The following is a 12,895-nucleotide window of genomic DNA, read 5'->3' as shown; positions in this document are numbered from 1 at the left end:
CCCCACATTCCAAAAAACGTATGCGCCAAAAATTTTTTTTTCCGGCCGTCCGTCCGTCCGGCCGGCCGTCCGGCCGGAACCTATTGCTATATTGCAAGAGAACGGTAATAGATAGAGACTTGCGGTAAACGGCAAAGTTTAAATATCGACCGGAAGACATCCGATTATGAGGTCAAATCCACCCCCCCTCCCCACCGTCCGCCATTTTGAATAACCTCAAAATTTTGTTTTCGCTATATCTCAGCCGCTATTATAGCTAGAGGGCTGAAATTTTGATATGTTGTAGGGGTCATCAAGAGCTTTCCAACGATACCTCATTTTCGAAAATCGGTCAAGCCGTTTAGTCAATATGGCCGCCACAATTTTTCATCGAAAATCGACCATAACTCGAAAACGGCTTGACCGATTTTGATCAACCCGGGCTCAAATGAAAGCTCTCAACAAACCCTACAACTCTCTAGAACATACGAAGTTTCAAAAGTGACCGCTAGGGGGCCAAAAATCAAAAACAAAATTTTCGATGAGTTTTCGATGAATATCTCGAAAACGCCATTATCGATCTGCTTCATTTTTTGATATGTTATAGCTGACCATATTATCTAGCTCCATGCCAAAAATGAAGAAAATCTATGTCGCCGTTCTCGAGATATAGCCTTCCAAAGTTGGCATGTCATATCTCAGGTTCTACAAGTCCGATTTTGATCAACTCAAGTGCAAATGAAAGGTTTCGTGAAGCCCTACAAATGTCTAGAACATTACAAGTTCGAGAAATGACCGCGAGAGGCGCTAAAGTCAAAATCAAAATTTTCGAAAATTTCGAACTCGAATTTTTCGAAAATGCCATTATCGATTTACTTCATATTTTAATATATTATAGTTGAGGTTAAGACCTTTCCAACGATAGCTCAAACTCGAAAATCTATGGAGCCGTTCCCGAGATATGGCGTTTTAAAGATTTCTTGGGGGATGACTTTTCAACTTTTCTCGACTTTGCGCGTATTTAAATGAATTTGCGTTATAGTTTGCTCTCATAAAATTGGTACACTGAAAGAAACACAGCTCTCGTAAGCTTGGTCAGCTTACCCGTACATTTTATAATTGCTTTAAAGAGCAGATGTTTAAATTCAACTGAAAATCTGAAAATGTATTTTTAAACCGTAACGGTTTTAATCAACAAAGAATTTAGCTAGAGCAAGGGGCAAAAATATGAATCTAAACTTATGTTTTGTATGAAATATTCGCAATATTTAGAAGAGTTTTTAAAATATTTCAAAATGTGGGTGGATTCTGTTAAAAAACTTTTCTTTAAATTTATAGTTTTGAGATTCTGAATATTCTGTGACAAACATGAAAAATTGGAAGATTTTGACAGTCCATTCCATCTTTATTATTTTTCTGTTTTGAAAAGAAATATAATTTGTTTTTCCCTCTAAAACGCAATAAAACAATTCAAATATTTGAATATAGAAACTTTTTAGTTGTCTGAAAGAAAAGAAAAAGAATTAAAAAAAAATTAATCCCAATTCTTAAAATATATAACGAATAATCGTTAAATATTCGCGAATTTCTGTTTCTTACTCTAACGCTTTTTAGCCCCCTAGGTCTAGACTATGCCACGACGAATGTATAAAGGTGGGAAATGGTGAAAGAAAAACAAGTTTGCTAATCAACAATATTTTCAATTATTTCGTGGGTAAAGTGGCGAATAAGACGAGTGCAGGCAACCACCTCATTTGCAGAAAGAAACCCTCGCGAATAGGTGGTTAAACAACAGCAGAAAAAAAAATCCCAAACCAAAGGCACTTTTATGGCTTTTGACGAAGAAATTTTTCTCAACAACGTCGCTCTTTTTTTTCTACCTCTACCACGAAAGCTGCGACACAACAAGTGGAAAATATCGTGACAATGTTAATAATGTGTCGTGATTTGAGAAAATTAAATTAACTAAACTGTATTATATATGTTGGAGGGCAAAACATTTCTCTTATACGGAGCAATATAATACCAATTTATGTATAAATATGTATGTATATATTCCTTTTGCCGGGCAGTATTTAATTGTTCACCCACAAGAAATTTCTAAACAGCTAAAACATGTGGATTTTTTTCTTCATCTTCCTTATGTTTTTAATGGTATGAATTATCGGTTTCGGTGTGAAAACATTTCTTTCGAAAAACACAAAGATTGTTAAATTCAATCAAAAGAAGAATTATTTTCTATGTTTTCTGCAAAGTGCCTCAAGGGAAAATGCAAGAGGTTAATAATTTGAAATTAAAAAAAAAGAAGAAAAAACCAGCAAATAAAAAAAACCTGAAGAATCATATCAATTTAATCAGTCACTGAAGGGAGAAAATTTTCTTTCTATACTCCTCTCACATTTCGCATTTTATTCAAAATTAAACTCTCTTGTTGTGGTGCTTTTTTCTCGCAAAATATAATATTGTGAATTCAGCGAAACATAACGAATGGTTTTATTTCAAATTGAGTAACTATACACCATTTTTAGAATTTAATTGCCATATTTACATAAATCACCTAATAAATTAATTTTACATGCATATGCTAAATAATTATAGCTTATTTATAATGTAATGTGATTGATAATGAGACTACCTACGTACACATTTTATTCATTTTCTATTTGCACTGCAAATTCTTCTCTTTTTCTACCTACGCGCGCGCACTACACTGAAAAAATTTAATTGACAATTTTGCAAAAATTTACTTTGGAAATAGAGTGAGAAGTTGCGTGAAAAAATGTCATGAAAAAGCAAAATAAATATTTAAGTATGTACAGAAATGAAGAGAAATGTTCGCAATTAAATAAAATTATGCTGATATCAAGTTTTATTTTATTGCGAATTAGTTTTAGAGAAAATAAAAAAAAGTTTTTGTGAAAATTTAAAAAGATTAGAAAATTATTCAATTCAAAATTTCTAATTGTTTTGAAAAGATTCGTTTTTGTTGTTATAATTCGTCGTCTTCATTAGGATCAGAGATATCTGTTTATTAATATTTTTCACTCATTTTTAGAGGTTTAGTGTAAAATATTTCTGTACTAGTAATATTTTTTGTCTGAAAAAATCATTTATTTTTTTAAATCAGAATAAAATATTTCTGACAATTCTTCTTCAGTAATTTCTTAGAATTCAATAGTTTTAATGGACAACATTCATCACCAGGACAGTTCCATTATTTAATATTATCTTTTATTTGCGATTCAGTGTAAAATATTAGTGGGCCAGTAATATTTTCTCTCTGAAATTAATAAATTCTGGGAAATTTGGGACAGCTACATATAAATTTTTCTCCCTCTGATAGTTCTTATCACTGACTAATGTTGACTTTTTTTAATTTAAATGATCTTTTTCGCACAACAGTGTAACATCTCCTCTACACGCAATTATTACGTTGTTTCTCTTTTTTATTCATCCTCTCCGTCATCTCCATCGCGTCTCACATTTTACTAACATCCATTTCCCCAATTGATAAAGCTTCCTTTGGTGTTGTATATGTGTGATGGAGAAAAACTCAATCGCATTTCTTTACATAGTTTCAAGCAACTAATTACAAAATATAAATGTCTTCATTTAGCGATGTGCGATAGGGGAAAATTAAATTTATTTGTTGATTGACGTTCGTTATTTGAGTTAAATTGTGAAGAAATATTTATAAAATGGTATAAAATTGTTTGAAAAATTGTCTGAGCCACAGAAAATAAACAAGCAAAATGATCAGCTACAAAATACTCTTGAAGCCTCTTTTAATTATATTTTTCGCCTTATCGCAATTCCAATTATTTTAATCAGATCAATTAGAGGAGCATCGTAAAAATTTTTATGTCATGTTATGACAAATATTTTTTCCTCTTCTCCATCAACTTCTCCTATTTAGAAGATTTTATGGGATGTGATCACTTCACTGTTGTGGAGAAGTCCATACGCAGAAATTTAAATTTCTTCATCAAATTGACATCACGGTGCCAAAAATAGTTAATGTTCTTGCTAAAAACAATTTTTAGGGGACTTTTTAACCAGATCTTGTCACAATTTTCGGCTTTTTTTTTGCCCCAGTGTGCACAGGAGTGTTGTTAATTATTTTAAGTGAATAAATTATTCAATTGTCGGAGCTATGGCTCACGTTCTTTTTTTTTTTTGTTTTCAACTCCCACATACATACATAATTATTTTCCATATGTACAATACATAGTAAAATTGGTCATGCCGCTTTTAAAAGTATCATTTCAATTATGACAATTAATTAGCGGGCATATATACCTTCCAATTTCGGCGAGGGGAAATATTTTGACGCTCACTGCACGCGTGATTTGCAAAATGAGGTGGATTTGTGGCGGACATCATCGCAGGAGGGCCACCAACCCACCACCCCCCGCCCGTGGATCACAATTAATTTATTTAATTAAATCGTGGCAAATCGTTAATTAATATTTGAAAAATACATTATAAATACACCATCTGCATAAAGTATGTGTTTGCGCTTATGAATTTTAATGAACAAATTTTATATTTGTGATACAAATTCGCATTTTATATTATTTTGCATATGTACGTGGAACACACAGCGCGTGGTGTGGACTTTTTCGGGGGGCCCGCATTGAAAATTATGATGCGCCCCTACACCCGCGGGCTCATTTTTCAAATTGAGCACCACCACAGCAGATATTTGCGCTCATATTTTTATATTCTGTCTCACAGTGGTCTCAAACACATTTTCTCTTTCACTCAATTTCGCATATTGGAATAGTATGTGCCGTATGCTAGTTAGTAGCGTCATAATTTTTTTATATAGTCTGTTATATCGTATATAGAATGAAGCAGAAACCACGAGTTGATTGCGCGTTGGTTTTTGCATTAAAATAGCAAAAAGACGACTACTAATGAATTAGAATGGAATAGATCAATCGCAAGAAGAGGCGAATAATTTAATAAAAGTAATCTGATGATGTTGGCAATCAGTTAGTCATCAAGCAGACTGTAGAGGCTGTAAAGTTCTCTAAAAAATCGTTCTCATTTATTTATAGGAATGCACTGAAGAGAAAATTGTTAAGAAATAGCAAAACCACGCCTCTATGTCATCTCATTTTCTCTTTTAAATTAAATGCATGAAACGCATAAAGCATATGCTGCATACAGGGTGTTTGTTCATTGATATTTTACCCTTTAAACATTAAAATATTAATGATGAATAATGCAAAGTATATTATTGACAAATGAAGCAATATCTAATCATTCATGATGCATATGCTTTAATTCAAAAGATATATAAATTAGAATGAGAGATGTGTTAACTTTTTTTTGTCTTTTTAAATGCATAAAGCATTCTTACTCTTCGGTAAGTTTAGACAAAGACTTTATGAACTGAGAGAGTTACGGAGCTATCACACTTAAGCTCCAAGTGCTTGAGCATCATAACCTCTATGTGAATACGAGAGAGACAACAACGCTCTTTTTTCTCGTTCTTTCACGCGTAAAATCTTAAGCACCAAGTGCTTAGAACTTGTGATAACTCCCTTAAAAGAACATAGTGACGTCATTATTTACATTTTTGAATGAAAAGTCTGAGGTGAAATTCTATTTTATAACCACAACAGCTTGAAAATCTTTAATTTTGGATAATGTACAGAATTTCAATAACAATTTGATCCTATTCACCTTTTCTCTTGCTCTTACCTCAATCAATCTTATTCATCCCATTTTTTACAATTTCTCCAATCAAATAAAGACACCTATTTTTTGCAATGAGTTGCCCCTTTTTTGGAATCTGCATTTCTTGTGCACATGAAGAGTGGATGTTTAGTTTGTTGGAAAAGCAAAGCAATACGATGGGTAGTTGAACTGTGAATTGTGTGAAAAATTGCGTGGGTTGAGGAATGGAAGCTAAATGTGCGTGCTTTGTCGTGCAGCAGCGATTTTTATTCCATCTCCGTCTATACTCCCCTCCTGCCCATAGAGGTCGGCAAACACACAATTTGCATATTAATTTATTTGTGCGACAACTTTGTAATACATCCGTATTTTTTCCCCCATAGTCATGCTCCTTCTAACCCCCCAATGGGACAAATGAGTTGGTGTGTATATTTCTCACACCCATTTAAATGGGCAAAATGTATAGTAGATCTGTTTTTATTAAATTAATCGCATACAACGCAATTTGCTGGCATCGCATTTCTCTGCAAAGTGCGGCTGGAGGATTTTCCGTGTGATGCGGGGGGGGGGCAAAGGGGGTGGGGTGGCTTTTGCATTTAACGGCAAGCAGACGTGTGCAACAGTTTTCGGACCACATTTCAACCCTTCTCTGTGACAGGCGGTGTGTGATTCTATTATTTAGTTTAAATCTCCTATACTGCACACACCCCCGCATACGTAAATGACCCCCACATGCCATTTGGGGATGGTGCTCTTTGGCACGCGGAAACCAAAACACCGCAACATCACAAACACTTTGCACAAAGTCTCAGCTGGGATTTTTTTCTATATGTGTGTTAAATCAAGAATGGGGGGAGCTCAAAGAAAATTTATTCTTGTGACAAATTGTGGTTTGGTGGAAGTTGTTTAGCCATGAAATGGATAAATTGGGCACGAAGCACCAAGCATACACAACACACACAAAATTTAACCATTCATCATTGCAGAAAAACAACCCTCGAATCTTTGAGGGTAAAAAAAAATCCTCAGCATGGTAATTGTATAATTTCTCCTCGACCAAACACTGCATGGTCGAGAAAGGAAATCTCAAATGACGAGGGTGCAATTTGGAGGCAAAATGCTAATGAAAGTTTTGAGTGGAACACCAATTGACTATGACAGGGGGCTAATCAGTGGTTATAGTTTAATTCTTTTGCAAAAAATCGTTTATTTTGTTTAAAAATTGCTTTAGAAAATAATCTAAAGGACAAAATCTGGTTTGTTTAATTGATTTTCAATTTATTACATAAAGCATACCTTTGCAATTAAACTAGTATTCAATGAAAATCTTGTAGAAAAAAGCGGGATATTAAATTGATTATTAAAATAGAAATATGCCACACATTAATCACCTTAATAAACAATCTATTTTCAATGTTGGAGATTCGGTCAATTTACAAATGTTGTGGGAGTCAAAACGCGGGATCTGACCTTTAGAAAATACTCTTTTATTACTTCTGCTACGTTTCGGAGCTTTATTTCTCCTTCCCCATGCATTAATAATTGAGGGTATTTTTGTCAAATTAATTTTCACTTTCTGCATCCACTTTGCACCAATTACGGTTCTCATCACCATGGCTTTTTGACTATTTAATCTATTATTTTAATCTATTTTCATTACGAAAGCTTTAAATAAGGATTAACTTGAACATTCTTTAGCTTATAAATTCTTATTCTTTGATTTCTTTTTTTTATAACATTTGAGATGAGGTTTCTTTTATTATTATTTAAAGATTGACCTATTTCAAACGTATGACATTATTTTTCTAACGACTGACATTTATTTTCTATTTATTTATCACATTTTTACTCTGGAAAAAATTATTTGACTTCTAAAAAAGCCTAAATTGTCTAAACTTTCAGAATTCTTAAACACCCTTAACTATGTCACTGCTATTAACACATATCATTCGTTCGTACTAACAGTTTACATGACTCTAAATGCATATAAACCGTCGACCCTATTCACCCTTGTTGACCAATATTTTGAAATTATAATTCCTCAAATCTTCCGCATAAATTTTTGCCTTTTCGTGATGATTAATTTCGCGCCTTTTAGCTAAGAAAAAAATCCAATATCTCTCGCTAAACTATAAATTTAAACTTTCTTGAATAATTTTTCAATTTTACTAATCAGCCTATCAGCGGCATAGTAAAGAAATGTTTTTTGGGAGGAGCACACCTCAATTTCACGCACAATAAATCCCATTTTTGGTCCATTTGGAAGCCCCCTAGTGCTGTGCATCTTATGGTTTTTAATGGATTTTTAATGGATTGTCCTCAGTTTGTGTTTGTCTTTCTCTTCTATTTAATTTAGCCTCTCTGCATCACCAATTTGGTGTGATGTGCTGAGACACCAAAAAGTCATCTTTTTAGGCGTTGTTAGGCACAAAACGAAGTGAAGAAGAAGGAAAAGTATTGCATATTTTTTTTTTACTCACAGATAATCCGTTTAGGGCGACTATTGTGAAGGAGTTTATGTACTACAGCGCCCGGAAGACTATCAATTTAATTTTTACTTTTGCAGAAATCAACTAAATTGGCTCAAGTGGCTCTACTGCCCTCTTCGTCTCACACAGCAAACACTTTTACACGAGAGTTATCGGGTTGAATAAAAAATTTAAAGAAGAAAATCACTTGACACACAATTTCTCTCTCTTATTTGGGAAGAGAAGCACAAGAAGAATTTCACATGCGATTTTGGGTCACACGTTTTTTTTTTTCCTGGGTGTTTTCCAGTGTTTTCAATGCTTGCACTTTTTGGGGAATCTCTTGGGAGATGATAAGATGCTGCGTTTGTATATCGTCACCACCTATCACAATTTCAATGCCACTACGGGCAAGAAAACTCCACACTGCTCGAGATTGGCCGGAGAACGGGGGAAAAAAGTGCCGAGATTCAGTCTCACTCACTCGACGGTCGCGCGCCGAATGAATGGAAGCATACCCGTGCTTAGCTCTGGAAGTTCAGCAGCTATAGCCAACATAGAGAGGCTGGGAGGTGGAATTTGCCGGCTTCTCCTCGTGCCACTCTCAAATTTTCTCCCTCCCATTTCAAAACCCCTCATTCGCGCGCTCCCTTCCCCCCACCCCCAGCATTGACCCACGTATGTGTGTATGTGTGGGAAAATTTCCTCCTTGAATGCATTTTCCCACCCTCCCAAAAAAAAGTATTTTTTTCCAAGAAAAATTAATCATATTTTCCTCGGATGTTGCAGAGGATGAAAAATAAAATGAGTAATAAAATATAGCCACGCATGCGTTGGCTTGCCACCAATGTGGAGGATTCTGCCGCATGGGGGTGGATAGCGGAAAAGCGGGGAAAAAGCTCAAAGCCAAAAAGGGCTGGGAGCGGCATGAAGTCCATGTGAATGTTTCTCCAGAAGAAGGTGGAGACAAAATGATACTGTTGACTGTAACATCATTACAAGTGGCCCAGAAAACACTGATTTTATTCAAACAATCTCATGACGCCTCTCTCTCCTTTTTGGACCCTTCGCTCTAATCGGGGCTTGTGTGAAAAATAACATTTCCACCCTCACGTCCGAGGAAATGCTCGATTTTCCGCTTTTGCAACAAAAAAAGCCTTCACCAACCCCTTTTTTCTGACTCCTGAATGTTTTGGGATGTTTTTTCGCTGTGTTTTGTATCTCGTCTTCCGCTAATGACAACACACAGAAGAGATACTCCCTTCAACCCTTTTTTTTCCATAACCAAACATAGACTGATGGAAAAAAGAGGAAAATTGGTTTGAAGAGAGTTTGCATGATGCTGAGAATTCAATAAAATTAAAAGCGTTGAAAGTATTTTTTTTATACATATAAGAAAGAATTATCAAGATTTCCTAATAAAAGGTCTAAAGGGTCTAAGAGATATAAATGATCTTTTCGTGTTTCTTTGTCTATTAAAAAATTAAATTTATTGAAGACTGAGAAACTCATTAAAAAAAGGTTTTCTAGAGTTCTTTTCTTAACGAGATTAGTTCCCTAGAAAATCTTTTAATTTACATTTCTTTTGTCCTTACAGAGAATGTACGAGGGATTTTACAAGAATTTTGGATATTTTTTTTTACCTAATCGAAGTACATAAAAAAATATTTTAAGGACGTAAAATGTGTCTTAGCTAAGAGGTTTAAAGGTACATATTGTTTTGAAAGTTCTATTTGTTTATTAATTTAACAAAATACCAAAAAAAAACATCCTTCTAAAATGTAAATTGTAAGAAAAGATATTTTTTGCGGAATTTAAGCCTTATAAAACTTTTTTCTTAAAAACGAAATGTGTCTTTTAGCTAAAACGAATTAATTTGTTTTCTAATTTATTCGACGTATTCATACAAAATTTAATTCCCTAACCGTCTAATACTCTATCTAATACCAAAAGAATAAATCTAATCAACATTGAATTAATTAATTACAATACTCCTTAACCTTGGGTGATCCTTCGTGTCAAGCAGAAGAATACAAAAAAACCAACTAGAGCGTTCTCATATACTTTTGTTCCTCAATTTCGCACCCTACACTGAAAATTTTTCATCGTGAAGGGATGCATTTCTGAGAAGGGTTGAAAATTCACATTGCGAGATGAATTATCTTATTAAAATGTAGCATTTTCTGCGACACTATCGCTTCCTCCCATCAATGGAGTTTTAATTAAAAAAAGTAAAAAGAGCCCACGAGGTTGACCATTTTCCACGGGACTACTTGCTAAAACAATGACACTCCACTTTTCCTCTTCTTCGTTACAATTTTCCCATTTTTCCGCACTTATTTACCCCAATAGCCGTTGAGGAAATTGGTTCTGTCAGCGGATTTTTCTTTTATTCACTGAACGAAGAAAAAAAATCCGCGCATCTTTAAAAAAAAATCACCCCGTGAAGGTAAATAAATTGTAATTAATTTTCTATTGTTGCAAAATGAAAAAAACGCAAAAGAATTTGAATAAAAATGAAATAAATTGTTGAGAATTCCAAGCATGTATGACTTAACAAAAATACAGAAGAAGGCTATAAATAACAAGGCAAAGTTGCTGAGAAATTTACAAGAAGTGCGGGAACAATTGTATCAATTACAAAACCCCTTAGAAGTGAGAGAGAGGGTTGCGGTAAAGGGGTTGGAGAAAAAATTAAATCATCATTTTTCAGAGTGAAAGGAAACCTTCTTGAAAAGAGACCTCTCACATATGTATGTGGATTCTGTAAGGAACCAAAAATGGGATTTCGTTAATCTGCGGGAGACCAGAAAGACTGGTAGCACTGCTGTGCTGTACTGCCACCACAAGGAGAAAATTGAAATAAGTTGTTCACAGAGTGGACAGAAGATTAATCATGAGTACGATTGTGAACCCCTTCAGAGCCTTTTCCCAACCACTCTCTTTTTTTTTTGGCTTTTGCAATCGACCCCATCTCGTCATACAATAATTAAATTTGTATAGTCCCTCCATATATACATACATAGTGGTATGTGTGGCACAATAAGGTGGAAATTGATGGTAATTATTAATTGGATTAAGCACTTCAAGGGCTGCCTGATCGTCTTTCGCAGCAAATTAATATTTCAACCCCGAGATAGCTTTTCACCTTTTGCAAAAGAAGCAAACTTTCTTTGGGAAGAAATACCTAACTGAGGAAAAGTCTCTTGCTTGGGTGAGAAGTGACATGTCATTGTCATTCGTTCCTCCCCCGTTTTAGTATCAATAAAACATCCTCAACATTTCATTCATGAAAACACACAAAGTACAAAGTTGTCTTCAAGGTGGAGCATTTTGCAGTTTGTGGTGTACTTTACGTCTTTTTTCTGAATTTCTTTAAATTAATATAAATTGAATTATTTTAAGACCCTATTTAAGATCCCTAAAGGGTCGAAATATCGGTAAAAGTTTTTAAAAAATTAAGCAAACGTTAAAGTATTCTTTTGAAGAAAAGCTTTAAAATAAATTCTCTCTTAAAAAGTAAGAGAGCTTTCTTAAATAATTTTTTAAAACAATGTACGAGCTAAGCATTCTTTTATATTCCTAAATAATCGAACCGTTAGAAAAGGGAATGAGAAACGTTAGAAAATATTTCAAACGTTAGAAAAAACGTCGACGATATAGAAATTAAACATCAAGCGTTAGAAAGATGAGAAAATGAAAAAGAAATGTAAATTCAAATTAAAATAAAACAGCCCTCAATATGAATTAGAATTCTTAATAGTTTCTCATTCTTCTAGACTTCTAGCTAAACCTTTAAAAACATTTTTAAGTAAAATATATTTTTTAATGGTTCTTTCCGTCCCATTTCAAAAAGCCTGAATTTTTCATTAATCTTTCGAAAAATATTTTGTTATTTTTTTTACTAAACTTTTAATTGCAGTACACTCCACGCTGTGAATTTCTTCCCCTTGCTTTTGTTAAATTTTCCATCATAGAGAAAACACTCCAACATCCTGAGAGTTCCTTCGCGCGCGGTGGTAGAAAACACCAAAGTTTGCGCGGGAGAAACACAAAATCATCCCCACAAAAGGATCCAACAATTCGAAGCTTTCTGCTTTTATTTAAACACCTCTTTGCCTCATTGTTCACGACACTGAGGGCGACAATTCCATGACATGCGGTTGCCACTCCCGGCCTGATAAATCAATCGCAGAAAAGTCAAGCAACAATAAATCATCAGCTCTTTTGAGGTGTTTGTAGCACACAAAAGAGGCTGAAGAAGTCTTTTTTTTCTGTGCCACTGAGGGGTGAGTTTTTTTTTATTGAAAGAGAAAGAGGGGTGAAAAAAGCTCTCAAGGTATGAGAGATTTATTTTTTTATATGAGAAAGATCAACAAAAATTAATAATTTGTATCCTTTCATGCAAAATTATCCTCTAAATGACAATTCCAATCATTCCTCGTCAAATTCATCAATACTCTGTGTCCCCGTGTGTCGTCACCAGACGTGAATTTTACACGCTGCTACTGCAAAAAAAAATCTGCCTCATTCGGAAGCGTGGGACTCAACTCGGGAATGGGGTTGAGTGAGGCCATATAAGGGATGAAGAAAAAAAAAATGTGTCGTATTTAAAAATAAATCTTTCTCTAAATTTTTATATTAATCCAATGGCTCAGTGAAGTGCAATTGAGTGATTTCAACTCTTTTTATTTGCTCTGTGTAAAAAAGCCCACCCCTCTGGGCATGCGGGTTGATTTTACGTGCAAATAAAATGCACA

At 34.3% G+C, this 12,895-nt stretch overlaps 2 protein-coding genes across 2 annotated transcripts in view; both read right to left on the bottom strand.

Annotated features, from left to right (window-relative positions):
* The window catches only part of LOC129788782 (LIM domain only protein 3), a 28,552-nt gene extending 19,898 nt beyond the window's left edge, over positions 1-8,654 (bottom strand). Inside the window, exon 1 of the mRNA XM_055825116.1 lies at positions 8,148-8,654. The gene's annotated coding sequence lies outside the window, so the exon portion shown is untranslated. The remainder of the gene's footprint in view (positions 1-8,147) is intronic.
* The window catches only part of LOC129788711 (mucin-5AC), a 1,053,002-nt gene that overhangs the window by 797,911 nt on the left and 242,196 nt on the right, over positions 1-12,895 (bottom strand). The window lies entirely within an intron of this gene.

Source organism: Lutzomyia longipalpis, chromosome 2 (assembly GCF_024334085.1).
Source record: "Lutzomyia longipalpis isolate SR_M1_2022 chromosome 2, ASM2433408v1".
Lineage (NCBI taxonomy): Eukaryota > Metazoa > Arthropoda > Insecta > Diptera > Psychodidae > Lutzomyia > Lutzomyia longipalpis.
This window is presented reverse-complemented; position numbering and strand designations above follow the sequence as displayed.